This window comes from Hyperolius riggenbachi, chromosome 4 (genome assembly GCF_040937935.1).
Source record: "Hyperolius riggenbachi isolate aHypRig1 chromosome 4, aHypRig1.pri, whole genome shotgun sequence".
Classification (NCBI taxonomy): domain Eukaryota; kingdom Metazoa; phylum Chordata; class Amphibia; order Anura; family Hyperoliidae; genus Hyperolius; species Hyperolius riggenbachi.
This window is the reverse complement of record NC_090649.1, coordinates 24,282,651-24,299,048: the sequence shown is the minus strand read 5'-3', so window position 1 is coordinate 24,299,048 and position 16,398 is coordinate 24,282,651. Positions and strand designations below refer to the sequence as shown.

General features: G+C 46.0%; 20 non-coding genes across 20 annotated transcripts; all 20 read right to left on the bottom strand.

Annotated features, from left to right (window-relative positions):
- Window positions 1–565: 565 nt before the first annotated feature.
- TRNAY-GUA (transfer RNA tyrosine (anticodon GUA)) lies at window positions 566–664 on the bottom strand. The gene is made up of 2 exons: window positions 628–664; window positions 566–601 (listed from the first exon to the last, which is right to left on the bottom strand). It is a non-coding gene; the product is annotated as a tRNA-Tyr (tRNA).
- Window positions 665–1,901: 1,237 nt separating this feature from the next.
- TRNAY-GUA (transfer RNA tyrosine (anticodon GUA)) lies at window positions 1,902–2,000 on the bottom strand. The gene is made up of 2 exons: window positions 1,964–2,000; window positions 1,902–1,937 (listed from the first exon to the last, which is right to left on the bottom strand). It is a non-coding gene; the product is annotated as a tRNA-Tyr (tRNA).
- Window positions 2,001–2,106: 106 nt separating this feature from the next.
- On the bottom strand, window positions 2,107–2,179 carry TRNAA-AGC (transfer RNA alanine (anticodon AGC)). The gene has a single exon. It is a non-coding gene; the product is annotated as a tRNA-Ala (tRNA).
- Window positions 2,180–2,917: 738 nt separating this feature from the next.
- On the bottom strand, window positions 2,918–3,016 carry TRNAY-GUA (transfer RNA tyrosine (anticodon GUA)). Its single transcript has 2 exons — window positions 2,980–3,016; window positions 2,918–2,953 (listed from the first exon to the last, which is right to left on the bottom strand). It is a non-coding gene; the product is annotated as a tRNA-Tyr (tRNA).
- A 920-nt stretch (window positions 3,017–3,936) lies between these two features.
- On the bottom strand, window positions 3,937–4,035 carry TRNAY-GUA (transfer RNA tyrosine (anticodon GUA)). The gene is made up of 2 exons: window positions 3,999–4,035; window positions 3,937–3,972 (listed from the first exon to the last, which is right to left on the bottom strand). It is a non-coding gene; the product is annotated as a tRNA-Tyr (tRNA).
- A 106-nt stretch (window positions 4,036–4,141) lies between these two features.
- TRNAA-AGC (transfer RNA alanine (anticodon AGC)) lies at window positions 4,142–4,214 on the bottom strand. The gene has a single exon. It is a non-coding gene; the product is annotated as a tRNA-Ala (tRNA).
- A 740-nt stretch (window positions 4,215–4,954) lies between these two features.
- TRNAY-GUA (transfer RNA tyrosine (anticodon GUA)) lies at window positions 4,955–5,053 on the bottom strand. Its single transcript has 2 exons — window positions 5,017–5,053; window positions 4,955–4,990 (listed from the first exon to the last, which is right to left on the bottom strand). It is a non-coding gene; the product is annotated as a tRNA-Tyr (tRNA).
- Window positions 5,054–5,159: 106 nt separating this feature from the next.
- TRNAA-AGC (transfer RNA alanine (anticodon AGC)) lies at window positions 5,160–5,232 on the bottom strand. Its single transcript has one exon. It is a non-coding gene; the product is annotated as a tRNA-Ala (tRNA).
- Window positions 5,233–6,177: 945 nt separating this feature from the next.
- TRNAA-AGC (transfer RNA alanine (anticodon AGC)) lies at window positions 6,178–6,250 on the bottom strand. Its single transcript has one exon. It is a non-coding gene; the product is annotated as a tRNA-Ala (tRNA).
- Window positions 6,251–6,991: 741 nt separating this feature from the next.
- On the bottom strand, window positions 6,992–7,090 carry TRNAY-GUA (transfer RNA tyrosine (anticodon GUA)). The gene is made up of 2 exons: window positions 7,054–7,090; window positions 6,992–7,027 (listed from the first exon to the last, which is right to left on the bottom strand). It is a non-coding gene; the product is annotated as a tRNA-Tyr (tRNA).
- A 918-nt stretch (window positions 7,091–8,008) lies between these two features.
- TRNAY-GUA (transfer RNA tyrosine (anticodon GUA)) lies at window positions 8,009–8,107 on the bottom strand. The gene is made up of 2 exons: window positions 8,071–8,107; window positions 8,009–8,044 (listed from the first exon to the last, which is right to left on the bottom strand). It is a non-coding gene; the product is annotated as a tRNA-Tyr (tRNA).
- Window positions 8,108–9,344: 1,237 nt separating this feature from the next.
- Window positions 9,345–9,443, bottom strand: TRNAY-GUA (transfer RNA tyrosine (anticodon GUA)). The gene is made up of 2 exons: window positions 9,407–9,443; window positions 9,345–9,380 (listed from the first exon to the last, which is right to left on the bottom strand). It is a non-coding gene; the product is annotated as a tRNA-Tyr (tRNA).
- Window positions 9,444–9,549: 106 nt separating this feature from the next.
- Window positions 9,550–9,622, bottom strand: TRNAA-AGC (transfer RNA alanine (anticodon AGC)). The gene has a single exon. It is a non-coding gene; the product is annotated as a tRNA-Ala (tRNA).
- Window positions 9,623–10,566: 944 nt separating this feature from the next.
- On the bottom strand, window positions 10,567–10,639 carry TRNAA-AGC (transfer RNA alanine (anticodon AGC)). The gene has a single exon. It is a non-coding gene; the product is annotated as a tRNA-Ala (tRNA).
- Window positions 10,640–11,377: 738 nt separating this feature from the next.
- Window positions 11,378–11,476, bottom strand: TRNAY-GUA (transfer RNA tyrosine (anticodon GUA)). Its single transcript has 2 exons — window positions 11,440–11,476; window positions 11,378–11,413 (listed from the first exon to the last, which is right to left on the bottom strand). It is a non-coding gene; the product is annotated as a tRNA-Tyr (tRNA).
- Window positions 11,477–12,395: 919 nt separating this feature from the next.
- TRNAY-GUA (transfer RNA tyrosine (anticodon GUA)) lies at window positions 12,396–12,494 on the bottom strand. The gene is made up of 2 exons: window positions 12,458–12,494; window positions 12,396–12,431 (listed from the first exon to the last, which is right to left on the bottom strand). It is a non-coding gene; the product is annotated as a tRNA-Tyr (tRNA).
- A 106-nt stretch (window positions 12,495–12,600) lies between these two features.
- TRNAA-AGC (transfer RNA alanine (anticodon AGC)) lies at window positions 12,601–12,673 on the bottom strand. Its single transcript has one exon. It is a non-coding gene; the product is annotated as a tRNA-Ala (tRNA).
- A 943-nt stretch (window positions 12,674–13,616) lies between these two features.
- TRNAA-AGC (transfer RNA alanine (anticodon AGC)) lies at window positions 13,617–13,689 on the bottom strand. Its single transcript has one exon. It is a non-coding gene; the product is annotated as a tRNA-Ala (tRNA).
- Window positions 13,690–14,427: 738 nt separating this feature from the next.
- Window positions 14,428–14,526, bottom strand: TRNAY-GUA (transfer RNA tyrosine (anticodon GUA)). Its single transcript has 2 exons — window positions 14,490–14,526; window positions 14,428–14,463 (listed from the first exon to the last, which is right to left on the bottom strand). It is a non-coding gene; the product is annotated as a tRNA-Tyr (tRNA).
- A 918-nt stretch (window positions 14,527–15,444) lies between these two features.
- TRNAY-GUA (transfer RNA tyrosine (anticodon GUA)) lies at window positions 15,445–15,543 on the bottom strand. Its single transcript has 2 exons — window positions 15,507–15,543; window positions 15,445–15,480 (listed from the first exon to the last, which is right to left on the bottom strand). It is a non-coding gene; the product is annotated as a tRNA-Tyr (tRNA).
- Between the last annotated feature and the right edge of the window lie 855 nt (window positions 15,544–16,398).

Sequence of the window (16,398 nt, the reverse complement as noted above, 5' to 3'; positions counted from 1 at the left end):
GGTGTGATACAACCTGTAAAAAGTAATCAGACTCCCAAAAGTGGAAGCAGACAAAACGGGTCGCTAGAGGTATTAAGTCAAATACAAAGCACTTTGTCTTCAAACAAAGTAGTGGGCTGCTGCCAATAAGGGTCGCTACTGACTTTAGTTCTTCTCCAATGACCTAGTAGATGGAATGGAAAGTGGGAGATAGCACTCTTGCCCTTGTTGCTTTTTTTTTTTGCTCTGGACTGAGGTGCAGTGAGGCTAAAAAGGGGGAACTTGATGGCCACTGAGCTATGAAAGGATACCCCACAAGAGTCTTTTTTGGCCTTTGATCCTCAACCCTACCCAGCTGAACTCTGTAACTCTTTCTAGCAAGCTGCCCGACTCCCCTTTTTTAATTGAGTCAGGGTAACAGTAATAGGTAATTACCCTGGCAGGTAGAAGCCCAAAAATGGTTTGCCAGAGATGTGGGCCGTTTTCCACTAAAGCGGTGGAGTAAGGAAGACGCTGTTGTATCATGGGATGCAAACGGGAAAGGGTCAACAAGAAAGACGGTGTGTTATCAACGTGACGTAAAAGTTCCTTCGAGCCGGAATCGAACCAGCGACCTAAGGAATACAGTTTTCTCAACATTTTGTCAATCTACAGTCCTCCGCTCTACCAGCTGAGCTATCAAAGGATACCCCAGCTAAGGTTTTACCAGCCTTTGATCCTCATTCCTAGCGAGCGGAAGGTGCAGAAAATGAGTGTTTGTCTCTGGGGTTCAAGATGGAAAAGCATGTGTGTGGAGGATGCGGGCATCGATCCCGCTACCTCTTGCATGCTAAGCGAGCGCTCTACCATTTGAGCTAATCCCCCATCTATACACAACTGCGCAAGAGACGCGGGCGGATGAGCGGAACTGCGATGTCAGAGTTAACGATGGAACGCCACACAGTTTCATTGGAATGGAGGACTGTGTATTTTACAACATTTCTTTTGTCTTCACAGAGTGTTGAGCAAGGGGTCAACAAAAAGTAGGAATTTTAGAAAGGTTTGATACAACCTGTAAAAAGTAATCAGACTCCCAAAAGTGGAAGCAGACAAAACGGGTCGCTAGAGGTATTAAGTCAAATACAAAGCACTTTGTCTTCAAACAAAGTAGTGGGCTGCTGCCAATAAGGGTCGCTACTGACTTTAGTTCTTCTCCAATGACCTAGTAGATGGAATGGAAAGTGGGAGATAGCACTCTTGCCCTTGTTGCTTTTTGGAATGGTTTCATTGGAATGGAGGACTGTGTATTTTACAACATTTCTTTTGTCTTCACAGAGTGTTGAGCAAGGGGTCAACAAAAAGTAGGAATTTTAGAAAGGTGTGATACAACCTGTAAAAAGTAATCAGACTCCGAAAAGTGGAAGCAGACAAAATGGGTCGCTAGAGGTATTAAGTCAAATACAAAGCACTTTGTCTTCAAACAAAGTAGTGGGCTGCTGCCAATAAGGGTCGCTACTGACTTTAGTTCTTCTCCAATGACCTAGTAGATGGAATGGAAAGTGGGAGATAGCACTCTTGCCCTTGTTGCTTTTTTTTTTTTGCTCTGGACTGAGGTGCAGTGAGGCTAAAAAGGGGGAACTTGATGGCCACTGAGCTATGAAAGGATACCCCACAAGAGTCTTTTTTGGCCTTTGATCCTCAACCCTACCCAGCTGAACTCTGTAACTCTTTCTAGCAAGCTGCCCGACTCCCCTTTTTTAATTGAGTCAGGGTAACAGTAATAGGTAATTACCCTGGCAGGTAGAAGCCCAAAAATGGTTTGCCAGAGATGTGGGCCGTTTTCCACTAAAGCGGTGGAGTAAGGAAGACGCTGTTGTATCATGGGATGCAAACGGGAAAGGGTCAACAAGAAAGACGGTGTGTTATCAACGTGACGTAAAAGTTCCTTCGAGCCGGAATCGAACCAGCAACCTAAGGATTACAGTTTTCTCAACATTTTGTCAATCTACAGTCCTCCGCTCTACCAGCTGAGCTATCGAAGGATACCCCAGCTAAGGTTTTGCCAGCCTTTGATCCTCATTCCTAGCTAGCGGAATGTGCAGAAAATGAGTGTTTGTCTCTGGGGTTCAAGATGGAAAAGCATGTGTGTGGAGGATGCGGGCATCGATCCCGCTACCTCTCGCATGCTAAGCGAGCGCTCTACCATTTGAGCTAATCCCCCATCTATACACTACTGCGCAAGAGACACGGGCGGATGAGCAGAACTGCGTTGTCAGAGTTAACGATGGAACGCCACACAGTTTCATTGGAATGGAGGACTGTGTATTTTACAACATTTCTTTTGTCTTCACAGAGTGTTGAGCAAGGGGTCAACAAAAAGTAGGAATTTTAGAAAGGTGTGATACAACCTGTAAAAAGTAATCAGACTCCCAAAAGTGGAAGCAGACAAAACGGGTCGCTAGAGGTATTAAGTCAAATACAAAGCACTTTGTCTTCAAACAAAGTAGTGGGCTGCTGCCAATAAGGGTCGCTACTGACTTTAGTTCTTCTCCAATGACCTAGTAGATGGAATGGAAAGTGGGAGATAGCACTCTTGCCCTTGTTGCTTTTTTTTTTGCTCTGGACTGAGGTGCAGTGAGGCTAAAAAGGGGGAACTTGATGGCCACTGAGCTATGAAAGGATACCCCACAAGAGTCTTTTTTGGCCTTTGATCCTCAACCCTACCCAGCTGAACTCTGTAACTCTTTCTAGCAAGCTGCCCGACTCCCCTTTTTTAATTGAGTCAGGGTAACAGTAATAGGTAATTACCCTGGCAGGTAGAAGCCCAAAAATGGTTTGCCAGAGATGTGGGCCGTTTTCCACTAAAGCGGTGGAGTAAGGAAGACGCTGTTGTATCATGGGATGCAAACGGGAAAGGGTCAACAAGAAAGACGGTGTGTTATCAACGTGACGTAAAAGTTCTTTCGAGCCGGAATCGAACCAGCGACCTAAGGATTACAGTTTTCTCAGCGTTTTGTCAATCTACAGTCCTCCGCTCTACCAGCTGAGCTATCGAAGGATACCCCAGCTAAGGTTTTACCAGCCTTTGATCCTCATTCCTAGCGAGCGGAAGGTGCAGAAAATGAGTGTTTGTCTCTGGGGTTCAAGATTGAAAAGCATGTGTGTGGAGGATGCGGGCATCGATCCCGCTACCTCTTGCATGCTAAGCGAGCGCTCTACCATTTGAGCTAATCCCCCATCTACACCCAACTGTGCAAGAGACGCGGGCGGATGAGCGGAACTGCGATGTCAGAGTTAACGATGGAACGCCACACAGTTTCATTGGAATGGAGGACTGTGTATTTTACAACATTTCTTTTGTCTTCACAGAGTGTTGAGCAAGGGGTCAACAAAAAGTAGGAATTTTAGAAAGGTGTGATACAACCTGTAAAAAGTAATCAGACTCCCAAAAGTGGAAGCAGACAAAACGGGTCGCTAGAGGTATTAAGTCAAATACAAAGCACTTTGTCTTCAAACAAAGTAGTGGGCTGCTGCCAATAAGGGTCGCTACTGACTTTAGTTCTTCTCCAATGACCTAGTAGATGGAATGGAAAGTGGGAGATAGCACTCTTGCCCTTGTTGCTTTTTTTTTTTTTGCTCTGGACTGAGGTGCAGTGAGGCTAAAAAGGAGGAACTTGATGGCCACTGAGCTATGAAAGGATACCCCACAAGAGTCTTTTTTGGCCTTTGATCCTCAACCCTACCCAGCTGAACTCTGTAACTCTTTCTGGCAAGCTGCCCGACTCCCCTTTTTTAATTGAGTCAGGGTAACAGTAATAGGTAATTACCCTGGCAGGTAGAAGCCCAAAAATGGTTTGCCAGAGATGTGGGCCGTTTTCCACTAAAGCGGTGGAGTAAGGAAGACGCTGTTGTATCATGGGATGCAAACGGGAAAGGGTCAACAAGAAAGACGGTGTGTTATCAACGTGACGTAAAAGCTCCTTCGAGCCGGAATCGAACCAGCGACCTAAGGATTACAGTTTTCTCAACATTTTGTCAATCTACAGTCCTCCGCTCTACCAGCTGAGCTATCGAAGGATACCCCAGGTAAGGTTTTGCCAGTCTTTGATCCTCATTCCTAGCGAGCGGAAGGTGCAGAAAATGAGTGTTTGTCTCTGGGGTTCAAGATGGAAAAGCATGTGTGTGGAGGATGCGGGCATCGATCCCGCTACCTCTCGCATGCTAAGCAAGCGCTCTACCATTTGAGCTAATCCCCCATCTATACACAACTGCGCAAGAGACGCGGGCGGATGAGCGGAACTGCGATGTCAGAGTTAACGATGGAACGCCACACAGTTTCATTGGAATGGAGGACTGTGTATTTTACAACATTTCTTTTGTCTTCACAGAGTGTTGAGCAAGGGGTCAACAAAAAGTAGGAATTTTAGAAAGGTGTGATACAACCTGTAAAAAGTAATCAGACTCCGAAAAGTGGAAGCAGACAAAACGGGTCGCTAGAGGTATTAAGTCAAATACAAAGCACTTTGTCTTCAAACAAAGTAGTGGGCTGCTGCCAATAAGGGTCGCTACTGACTTTAGTTCTTCTCCAATGACCTAGTAGATGGAATGGAAAGTGGGAGATAGCACTCTTGCCCTTGTTGCTTTTTTTTTTTTGCTCTGGACTGAGGTGCAGTGAGGCTAAAAAGGGGGAACTTGATGGCCACTGAGCTATGAAAGGATACCCCACAAGAGTCTTTTTTGGCCTTTGATCCTCAACCCTACCCAGCTGAACTCTGTAACTCTTTCTAGCAAGCTGCCCGACTCCCCTTTTTTAATTGAGTCAGGGTAACAGTAATAGGTAATTACCCTGGCAGGTAGAAGCCCAAAAATGGTTTGCCAGAGATGTGGGCCGTTTTCCACTAAAGCGGTGGAGTAAGGAAGACGCTGTTGTATCATGGGATGCAAACGGGAAAGGGTCAACAAGAAAGACGGTGTGTTATCAACGTGACGTAAAAGTTCCTTCGAGCCGGAATCGAACCAGCAACCTAAGGATTACAGTTTTCTCAACATTTTGTCAATCTACAGTCCTCCGCTCTACCAGCTGAGCTATCGAAGGATACCCCAGCTAAGGTTTTGCCAGCCTTTGATCCTCATTCCTAGCTAGCGGAATGTGCAGAAAATGAGTGTTTGTCTCTGGGGTTCAAGATGGAAAAGCATGTGTGTGGAGGATGCGGGCATCGATCCCGCTACCTCTCGCATGCTAAGCGAGCGCTCTACCATTTGAGCTAATCCCCCCTCTATACACTACTGCACAAGAGACGCGGGCGGATGAGCAGAACTGCGATGTCAGAGTTAACGATGGAACGCCACACAGTTTCATTGGAATGGAGGACTGTGTATTTTACAACATTTCTTTTGTCTTCACAGAGTGTTGAGCAAGGGGTCAACAAAAAGTAGGAATTTTAGAAAGGTGTGATACAACCTGTAAAAAGTAATCAGACTCCGAAAAGTGGAAGCAGACAAAACGGGTCGCTAGAGGTATTAAGTCAAATACAAAGCACTTTGTCTTCAAACAAAGTAGTGGGCTGCTGCCAATAAGGGTCGCTACTGACTTTAGTTCTTCTCCAATGACCTAGTAGATGGAATGGAAAGTGGGAGATAGCACTCTTGCCCTTGTTGCTTTTTTTTTTTTGCTCTGGACTGAGGTGCAGTGAGGCTAAAAAGGGGGAACTTGATGGCCACTGAGCTATGAAAGGATACCCCACAAGAGTCTTTTTTGGCCTTTGATCCTCAACCCTACCCAGCTGAACTCTGTAACTCTTTCTAGCAAGCTGCCCGACTCCCCTTTTTTAATTGAGTCAGGGTAACAGTAATAGGTAATTACCCTGGCAGGTAGAAGCCCAAAAATGGTTTGCCAGAGATGTGGGCCGTTTTCCACTAAAGCGGTGGAGTAAGGAAGACGCTGTTGTATCATGGGATGCAAACGGGAAAGGGTCAACAAGAAAGACGGTGTGTTATCAACGTGACGTAAAAGTTCCTTCGAGACGGAATCGACCCAGCGACCTAAGGATTACAGTTTTCTCAACATTTTGTCAATCTACAGTCCTCCGCTCTACCAGCTGAGCTATCGAAGGATACCCCAGCTAAGGTTTTGCCAGCCTTTGATCCTCATTCCTAGCGAGCGGAAGGTGCAGAAAATGAGTGTTTGTCTCTGGGGTTCAAGATGGAAAAGCATGTGTGTGGAGGATGCGGGCATCGATCCCGCTACCTCTCGCATGCTAAGCGAGCGCTCTACCATTTGAGCTAATCCCCCATCTACACCCAACTGTGCAAGAGACGCGGGCGGATGAGCGGAACTGCGATGTCAGAGTTAACGATGGAACGCCACACAGTTTCATTGGAATGGAGGACTGTGTATTTTACAACATTTCTTTTGTCTTCACAGAGTGTTGAGCAAGGGGTCAACAAAAAGTAGGAATTTTAGAAAGGTGTGATACAACCTGTAAAAAGTAATCAGACTCCCAAAAGTGGAAGCAGACAAAACGGGTCGCTAGAGGTATTAAGTCAAATACAAAGCACTTTGTCTTCAAACAAAGTAGTGGGCTGCTGCCAATAAGGGTCGCTACTGACTTTAGTTCTTCTCCAATGACCTAGTAGATGGAATGGAAAGTGGGAGATAGCACTCTTGCCCTTGTTGCTTTTTTTTTTTTTGCTCTGGACTGAGGTGCAGTGAGGCTAAAAAGGAGGAACTTGATGGCCACTGAGCTATGAAAGGATACCCCACAAGAGTCTTTTTTGGCCTTTGATCCTCAACCCTACCCAGCTGAACTCTGTAACTCTTTCTAGCAAGCTGCCCGACTCCCCTTTTTTAATTGAGTCAGGGTAACAGTAATAGGTAATTACCCTGGCAGGTAGAAGCCCAAAAATGGTTTGCCAGAGATGTGGGCCGTTTTCCACTAAAGCGGTGGAGTAAGGAAGACGCTGTTGTATCATGGGATGCAAACGGGAAAGGGTCAACAAGAAAGACGGTGTGTTATCAACGTGACGTAAAAGCTCCTTCGAGCCGGAATCGAACCAGCGACCTAAGGATTACAGTTTTCTCAACATTTTGTCAATCTACAGTCCTCCGCTCTACCAGCTGAGCTATCGAAGGATACCCCAGGTAAGGTTTTGCCAGTCTTTGATCCTCATTCCTAGCGAGCGGAAGGTGCAGAAAATGAGTGTTTGTCTCTGGGGTTCAAGATGGAAAAGCATGTGTGTGTAGGATGCGGGCATCGATCCCGCTACCTCTCGCATGCTAAGCAAGCGCTCTACCATTTGAGCTAATCCCCCATCTATACACAACTGCGCAAGAGACGCGGGCGGATGAGCGGAACTGCGATGTCAGAGTTAACGATGGAACGCCACACAGTTTCATTGGAATGGAGGACTGTGTATTTTACAATATTTCTTTTGTCTTCACAGAGTGTTGAGCAAGGGGTCAACAAAAAGTAGGAATTTTAGAAAGGTTTGATACAACCTGTAAAAAGTAATCAGACTCCCAAAAGTGGAAGCAGACAAAACGGGTCGCTAGAGGTATTAAGTCAAATACAAAGCACTTTGTCTTCAAAAAAAGTAGTGGGCTGCTGCCAATAAGGGTCGCTACTGACTTTAGTTCTTCTCCAATGACCTAGTAGATGGAATGGAAAGTGGGAGATAGCACTCTTGCCCTTGTTGCTTTTTTTTTTTGCTCTGGACTGAGGTGCAGTGAGGCTAAAAAGGGGGAACTTGATGGCCACTGAGCTATGAAAGGATACCCCACAAGAGTCTTTTTTGGCCTTTGATCCTCAACCCTACCCAGCTGAACTCTGTAACTCTTTCTAGCAAGCTGCCCGACTCCCCTTTTTTAATTGAGTCAGGGTAACAGTAATAGGTAATCACCCTGGCAGGTAGAAGCCCAAAAATGGTTTGCCAGAGATGTGGGCCGTTTTCCACTAAAGCGGTGGAGTAAGGAAGACGCTGTTGTATCATGGGATGCAAACGGGAAAGGGTCAACAAGAAAGACGGTGTGTTATCAACGTGACGTAAAAGTTCCTTCGAGCCGGAATCGAACCAGCGACCTAAGGATTACAGTTTTCTCAACATTTTGTCAATCTACAGTCCTCCGCTCTACCAGCTGAGCTATCGAAGGATACCCCAGCTAAGGTTTTACCAGCCTTTGATCCTCATTCCTAGCGAGCGGAAGGTGCAGAAAATGAGTGTTTGTCTCTGGGGTTCAAGATGGAAAAGCATGTGTGTGGAGGATGCGGGCATCGATCCCGCTACCTCTTGCATGCTAAGCGAGCACTCTACCATTTGAGCTAATCCCCCATCTATACACAACTGCGCAAGAGACGCGGGCGGATGAGCGGAACTGCGATGTCAGAGTTAACGATGGAACGCCACACAGTTTCATTGGAATGGAGGACTGTGTATTTTACAACATTTCTTTTGTCTTCACAGAGTGTTGAGCAAGGGGTCAACAAAAAGTAGGAATTTTAGAAAGGTTTGATACAACCTGTAAAAAGTAATCAGACTCCCAAAAGTGGAAGCAGACAAAACGGGTCGCTAGAGGTATTAAGTCAAATACAAAGCACTTTGTCTTCAAACAAAGTAGTGGGCTGCTGCCAATAAGGGTCGCTACTGACTTTAGTTCTTCTCCAATGACCTAGTAGATGGAATGGAAAGTGGGAGATAGCACTCTTGCCCTTGTTGCTTTTTGGAATGGTTTCATTGGAATGGAGGACTGTGTATTTTACAACATTTCTTTTGTCTTCACAGAGTGTTGAGCAAGGGGTCAACAAAAAGTAGGAATTTTAGAAAGGTGTGATACAACCTGTAAAAAGTAATCAGACTCCCAAAAGTGGAAGCAGACAAAACGGGTCGCTAGAGGTATTAAGTCAAATACAAAGCACTTTGTCTTCAAACAAAGTAGTGGGCTGCTGCCAATAAGGGTCGCTACTGACTTTAGTTCTTCTCCACTGACCTAGTAGATGGAATGGAAAGTGGGAGATAGCACTCTTGCCCTTGTTGCTTTTTTTTTTTTGCTCTGGACTGAGGTGCAGTGAGGCTAAAAAGGGGGAACTTGATGGCCACTGAGCTATGAAAGGATACCCCACAAGAGTCTTTTTTGGCCTTTGATCCTCAACCCTACCCAGCTGAACTCTGTAACTCTTTCTAGCAAGCTGCCCGACTCCCCTTTTTTAATTGAGTCAGGGTAACAGTAATAGGTAATTACCCTGGCAGGTAGAAGCCCAAAAATGGTTTGCCAGAGATGTGGGCCGTTTTCCACTAAAGCGGTGGAGTAAGGAAGACGCTGTTGTATCATGGGATGCAAACGGGAAAGGGTCAACAAGAAAGACGGTGTGTTATCAACGTGACGTAAAAGTTCCTTCGAGCCGGAATCGAACCAGCAACCTAAGGATTACAGTTTTCTCAACATTTTGTCAATTTACAGTCCTCCGCTCTACCAGCTGAGCTATCGAAGGATACCCCAGCTAAGGTTTTGCCAGCCTTTGATCCTCATTCCTAGCTAGCGGAATGTGCAGAAAATGAGTGTTTGTCTCTGGGGTTCAAGATGGAAAAGCATGTGTGTGGAGGATGCGGGCATCGATCCCGCTACCTCTCGCATGCTAAGCGAGCGCTCTACCATTTGAGCTAATCCCCCATCTATACACTACTGCGCAAGAGACGCGGGCGGATGAGCAGAACTGCGATGTCAGAGTTAACGATGGAACGCCACACAGTTTCATTGGAATGGAGGACTGTGTATTTTACAACATTTCTTTTGTCTTCACAGAGTGTTGAGCAAGGGGTCAACAAAAAGTAGGAATTTTAGAAAGGTGTGATACAACCTGTAAAAAGTAATCAGACTCCCAAAAGTGGAAGCAGACAAAACGGGTCGCTAGAGGTATTAAGTCAAATACAAAGCACTTTGTCTTCAAACAAAGTAGTGGGCTGCTGCCAATAAGGGTCGCAACTGACTTTAGTTCTTCTCCAATGACCTAGTAGATGGAATGGAAAGTGGGAGATAGCACTCTTGCCCTTGTTGCTTTTTTTTTTTGCTCTGGACTGAGGTGCAGTGAGGCTAAAAAGGGGGAACTTGATGGCCACTGAGCTATGAAAGGATACCCCACAAGAGTCTTTTTTGGCCTTTGATCCTCAACCCTACCCAGCTGAACTCTGTAACTCTTTCTAGCAAGCTGCCCGAGTCCCCTTTTTTAATTGAGTCAGGGTAACAGTAATAGGTAATTACCCTGGCAGGTAGAAGCCCAAAAATGGTTTGCCAGAGATGTGGGCCGTTTTCCACTAAAGCGGTGGAGTAAGGAAGACGCTGTTGTATCATGGGATGCAAACGGGAAAGGGTCAACAAGAAAGACGGTGTGTTATCAACGTGACGTAAAAGTTCCTTCGAGACGGAATCGACCCAGCGACCTAAGGATTACAGTTTTCTCAACATTTTGTCAATCTACAGTCCTCCGCTCTACCAGCTGAGCTATCGAAGGATACCCCAGCTAAAGTTTTGCCAGCCTTTGATCCTCATTCCTAGCTAGCGGAAGGTGCAGAAAATGAGTGTTTGTCTCTGGGGTTCAAGATGGAAAAGCATGTGTGTGGAGGATGCGGGCATCGATCCCGCTACCTCTCGCATGCTAAGCGAGCGCTCTACCATTTGAGCTAATCCCCCATCTACACCCAACTGCGCAAGAGACGCGGGCGGATGAGCGGAACTGCGATGTCAGAGTTAACGATGGAACGCCACACAGTTTCATTGGAATGGAGGACTGTGTATTTTACAACATTTCTTTTGTCTTCACAGAGTGTTGAGCAAGGGGTCAACAAAAAGTAGGAATTTTAGAAAGGTGTGATACAACCTGTAAAAAGTAATCAGACTCCCAAAAGTGGAAGCAGACAAAACGGGTCGCTAGAGGTATTAAGTCAAATACAAAGCACTTTGTCTTCAAACAAAGTAGTGGGCTGCTGCCAATAAGGGTCGCTACTGACTTTAGTTCTTCTCCAATGACCTAGTAGATGGAATGGAAAGTGGGAGATAGCACTCTTGCCCTTGTTGCTTTTTTTTTTGCTCTGGACTGAGGTGCAGTGAGGCTAAAAAGGGGGAACTTGATGGCCACTGAGCTATGAAAGGATACCCCACAAGAGTCTTTTTTGGCCTTTGATCCTCAACCCTACCCAGCTGAACTCTGTAACTCTTTCTAGCAAGCTGCCCGACTCCCCTTTTTTAATTGAGTCAGGGTAACAGTAATAGGTAATTACCCTGGCAGGTAGAAGCCCAAAAATGGTTTGCCAGAGATGTGGGCCGTTTTCCACTAAAGCGGTGGAGTAAGGAAGACGCTGTTGTATCATGGGATGCAAACGGGAAAGGGTCAACAAGAAAGACGGTGTGTTATCAACGTGACGTAAAAGTTCCTTCGAGCCGGAATCGAACCAGCGACCTAAGGATTACAGTTTTCTCAACATTTTGTCAATCTACAGTCCTCCGCTCTACCAGCTGAGCTATCGAAGGATACCCCAGCTAAGGTTTTGCCAGCCTTTGATCCTCATTCCTAGCGAGCGGAAGGTGCAGAAAATGAGTGTTTGTCTCTGGGGTTCAAGATGGAAAAGCATGTGTGTGGAGGATGCGGGCATCGATCCCGCTACCTCTCGTATGCTAAGCGAGCGCTCTACCATTTGAGCTAATCCCCCATCTATACACAACTGCGCAAGAGACGCGGGCGGATGAGCGGAACTGCGATGTCAGAGTTAACGATGGAACGCCACACAGTTTCATTGGAATGGAGGACTGTGTATTTTACAACATTTCTTTTGTCTTCACAGAGTGTTGAGCAAGGGGTCAACAAAAAGTAGGAATTTTAGAAAGGTGTGATACAACCGGTAAAAAGTAATCAGACTCCCAAAAGTGGAAGCAGACAAAACGGGTCGCTAGAGGTATTAAGTCAAATACAAAGCACTTTGTCTTCAAACAAAGTAGTGGGCTGCTGCCAATAAGGGTCGCTACTGACTTTAGTTCTTCTCCAATGACCTAGTAGATGGAATGGAAAGTGGGAGATAGCACTCTTGCCCTTGTTGCTTTTTTTTTTTTGCTCTGGACTGAGGTGCAGTGAGGCTAAAAAGGGGGAACTTGATGGCCACTGAGCTATGAAAGGATACCCCACAAGAGTCTTTTTTGGCCTTTGATCCTCAACCCTACCCAGCTGAACTCTGTAACTCTTTCTAGCAAGCTGCCCGACTCCCCTTTTTTAATTGAGTCAGGGTAACAGTAATAGGTAATTACCCTGGCAGGTAGAAGCCCAAAAATGGTTTGCCAGAGATGTGGGCCGTTTTCCACTAAAGCGGTGGAGTAAGGAAGACGCTGTTGTATCATGGGATGCAAACGGGAAAGGGTCAACAAGAAAGACGGTGTGTTATCAACGTGACGTAAAAGCTCCTTCGAGCCGGAATCGAACCAGCGACCTAAGGATTACAGTTTTCTCAACATTTTGTCAATCTACAGTCCTCCGCTCTACCAGCTGAGCTATCGAAGATTACCGCAGCTAAGGTTTTGCCAGCCTTTGATCCTCATTCCTAGCGAGCGGAAGGTGCAGAAAATGAGTGTTTGTCTCTGGGGTTCAAGATGGAAAAGCATGTGTGTGGAGGATGCGGGCATTGATCCCGCTACCTCTCGCATGCTAAGCGAGCGCTCTACCATTTGAGCTAATCCCCCATCTATACACAACTGCGCAAGAGACGCGGGCGGATGAGCGGAACTGCGATGTCAGAGTTAACGATGGAACGCCACACAGTTTCATTGGAATGGAGGACTGTGTATTTTACAACATTTGTTTTGTCTTCACAGAGTGTTGAGCAAGGGGTCAACAAAAAGTAGGAATTTTAGAAAGGTGTGATACAACCTGTAAAAAGTAATCAGACTCCCAAAAGTGGAAGCAGACAAAACGGGTCGCTAGAGGTATTAAGTCAAATACAAAGCACTTTGTCTTCAAACAAAGTAGTGGGCTGCTGCCAATAAGGGTCGCTACTGACTTTAGTTCTTCTCCAATGACCTAGTAGATGGAATGGAAAGTGGGAGATAGCACTCTTGCCCTTGCTGCTTTTTTTTTTGCTCTGGACTGAGGTGCAGTGAGGCTAAAAAGGGGGATTTTGATGGCCACTGAGCTATGAAAGGATACCCCACAAGAGTCTTTTTTGGCCTTTGATCCTCAACCCTACCCAGCTGAACTCTGTAACTCTTTCTAGCAAGCTGCCCGACTCCCCTTTTTTAATTGAGTCAGGGTAACAGTAATAGGTAATTACCCTGGCAGGTAGAAGCCCAAAAATGGTTTGCCAGAGATGTGGGCCGGTTTCCACTAAAGCGGTGGAGTAAGTAAGACGCTGTTGTATCATGGGATGCAAACGGGAAAGGGTCAACAAGAAAGACGGTGTGTTATCAACGTGACGTAAAAGCTCCTTCGAGCCAGAATCGAACCAGCTACCTAAGGATTACAGTTTTCTCAACATTTTGTCAATCTACAGTCCTCCGCTCTACCAGCTGAGCTATCGAAGGATACTCTAGCTAAGGTTTTGCCAGCCTTTGATCCTCATTCCTAGCGAGCGGAGGGTGCAGAAAATGAGTGTTTGTCTCTGGGGTTCAAGATGGAAAAGCATGTGTGTGGAGGATGCGGGCATCGATCCCGCTACCTCTCGCATGCTAAGCGAGCGCTCTACCATTTGAGCTAATCCCCCATCTATACACAACTGCGCAAGAGATGCGGGCGGATGAGCGGAACTGCGATGTCAGAGTTAACGATGGAACGCCACACAGTTTCATTGGAATGGAGGACTGTGTATTTTACAACATTTCTTTTGTCTTCACAGAGTGTTGAGCAAGGGGTCAACAAAAAGTAGGAATTTTAGAAAGGTGTGATACAACCTGTAAAAAGTAATCAGACTCCCAAAAGTGGAAGCAGACAAAACGGGTCGCTAGAGGTATTAAGTCAAATACAAAGCACTTTGTCTTCAAACAAAGTAGTGGGCTGCTGCCAATAAGGGTCGCTACTGACTTTAGTTCTTCTCCAATGACCTAGTAGATGGAATGGAAAGTGGGAGATAGCACTCTTGCCCTTGTTGCTTTTTTTTTTGCTCTGGACTGAGGTGCAGTGAGGCTAAAAAGGGGGAACTTGATGGCCACTGAGCTATGAAAGGATACCCCACAAGAGTCTTTTTTGGCCTTTGATCCTCAACCCTACCCAGCTGAACTCTGTAACTCTTTCTAGCAAGCTGCCCGACTCCCCTTTTTTAATTGAGTCAGGGTAACAGTAATAGGTAATTACCCTGGCAGGTAGAAGCCCAAAAATGGTTTGCCAGAGATGTGGGCCGTTTTCCACTAAAGCGGTGGAGTAAGGAAGACGCTGTTGTATCATGGGATGCAAACGGGAAAGGGTCAACAAGAAAGACGGTGTGTTATCAACGTGACGTAAAAGTTCCTTCGAGCCGGAATCGAACCAGCGACCTAAGGATTACAGTTTTCTCAACATTTTGTCAATCTACAGTCCTCCGCTCTACCAGCTGAGCTATCGAAGGATACCCCAGCTAAGGTTTTGCCAGCCTTTGATCCTCATTCCTAGCGAGCGGAAGGTGCAGAAAATGAGTGTTTGTCTCTGGGGTTCAAGATGGAAAAGCATGTGTGTGGAGGATGCGGGCATAGATCCCGCTACCTCTCGCATGCTAAGCGAGCGCTCTACCATTTGAGCTAATCCCCCATCTATACACAACTGCGCAAGAGACGCGGGCGGATGAGCGGAACTGCGATGTCAGAGTTAACGATGGAACGCCACACAGTTTCATTGGAATGGAGGACTGTGTATTTTACAACATTTCTTTTGTCTTCACAGAGTGTTGAGCAAGGGGTCAACAAAAAGTAGGAATTTTAGAAAGGTGTGATACAACCTGTAAAAAGTAATCAGACTCCCAAAAGTGGAAGCAGACAAAACGGGTCGCTAGAGGTATTAAGTCAAATACAAAGCACTTTGTCTTCAAACAAAGTAGTGGGCTGCTGCCAATAAGGGTCGCTACTGACTTTAGTTCTTCTCCAATGACCTAGTAGATGGAATGGAAAGTGGGAGATAGCACTCTTGCCCTTGCTGCTTTTTTTTTGTGCTCTGGACTGAGGTGCAGTGAGGCTAAAAAGGGGGAACTTGATGGCCACTGAGCTATGAAAGGATACCCCACAAGAGTCTTTTTTGGCCTTTGATCCTCAACCCTACCCAGCTGAACTCTGTAACTCTTTCTAGCAAGCTGCCCGACTCCCCTTTTTTAATTGAGTCAGGGTAACAGTAATAGGTAATTACCCTGGCAGGTAGAAGCCCAAAAATGGTTTGCCAGAGATGTGGGCCGTTTTCCACTAAAGCGGTGGAGTAAGGAAGACGCTGTTGTATCATGGGATGCAAACGGGAAAGGGTCAACAAGAAAGACGGTGTGTTATCAAAGTGTCGTAAAAGCTCCTTCGAGCCGGAATCGAACCAGCGACCTAAGGATTACAGTTTTCTCAACATTTTGTCAATCTACAGTCCTCCGCTCTACCAGCTGAGCTATCGAAGGATACCCCAGCTAAGGTTTTGCCAGCCTTTGATCCTCATTCCTAGCGAGCGGAAGGTGCAGAAAATGAGTGTTTGTCTCTGGGGTTCAAGATGGAAAAGCATGTGTGTGGAGGATGCGGGCATTGATCCTGCTACCTCTCGCATGCTAAGCGAGCGCTCTACCATTTGAGCTAATCCCCCATCTATACACAACTGCGCAAGAGACGCGGGCGGATGAGCGGAACTGCGATGTCAGAGTTAACAATGGAACGCCACACAGTTTCATTGGAATGGAGGACTGTGTATTTTACAACATTTGTTTTGTCTTCACAGAGTGTTGAGCAAGGGGTCAACAAAAAGTAGGAATTTTAGAAAGGTGTGATACAACCTGTAAAAAGTAATCAGACTCCCAAAAGTGGAAGCAGACAAAACGGGTCGCTAGAGGTATTAAGTCAAATACAAAGCACTTTGTCTTCAAACAAAGTAGTGGGCTGCTGCCAATAAGGGTCGCTACTGACTTTAGTTCTTCTCCAATGACCTAGTAGATGGAATGGAAAGTGGGAGATAGCACTCTTGCCCTTGCTGCTTTTTTTTTTGCTCTGGACTGAGGTGCAGTGAGGCTAAAAAGGGGGATTTTGATGGCCACTGAGCTATGAAAGGATACCCCACAAGAGTCTTTTTTGGCCTTTGATCCTCAACCCTACCCAGCTGAACTCTGTAACTCTTTCTAGCAAGCTGCCCGACTCCCCTTTTTTAATTGAGTCAGGGTAACAGTAATAGGTAATTACCCTGGCAGGTAGAAGCCCAAAAATGGTTTGCCAGAGATGTGGGCCGTTTTCCACTAAAGCGGTGGAGTAAGGAAGACGCTGTTGTATCA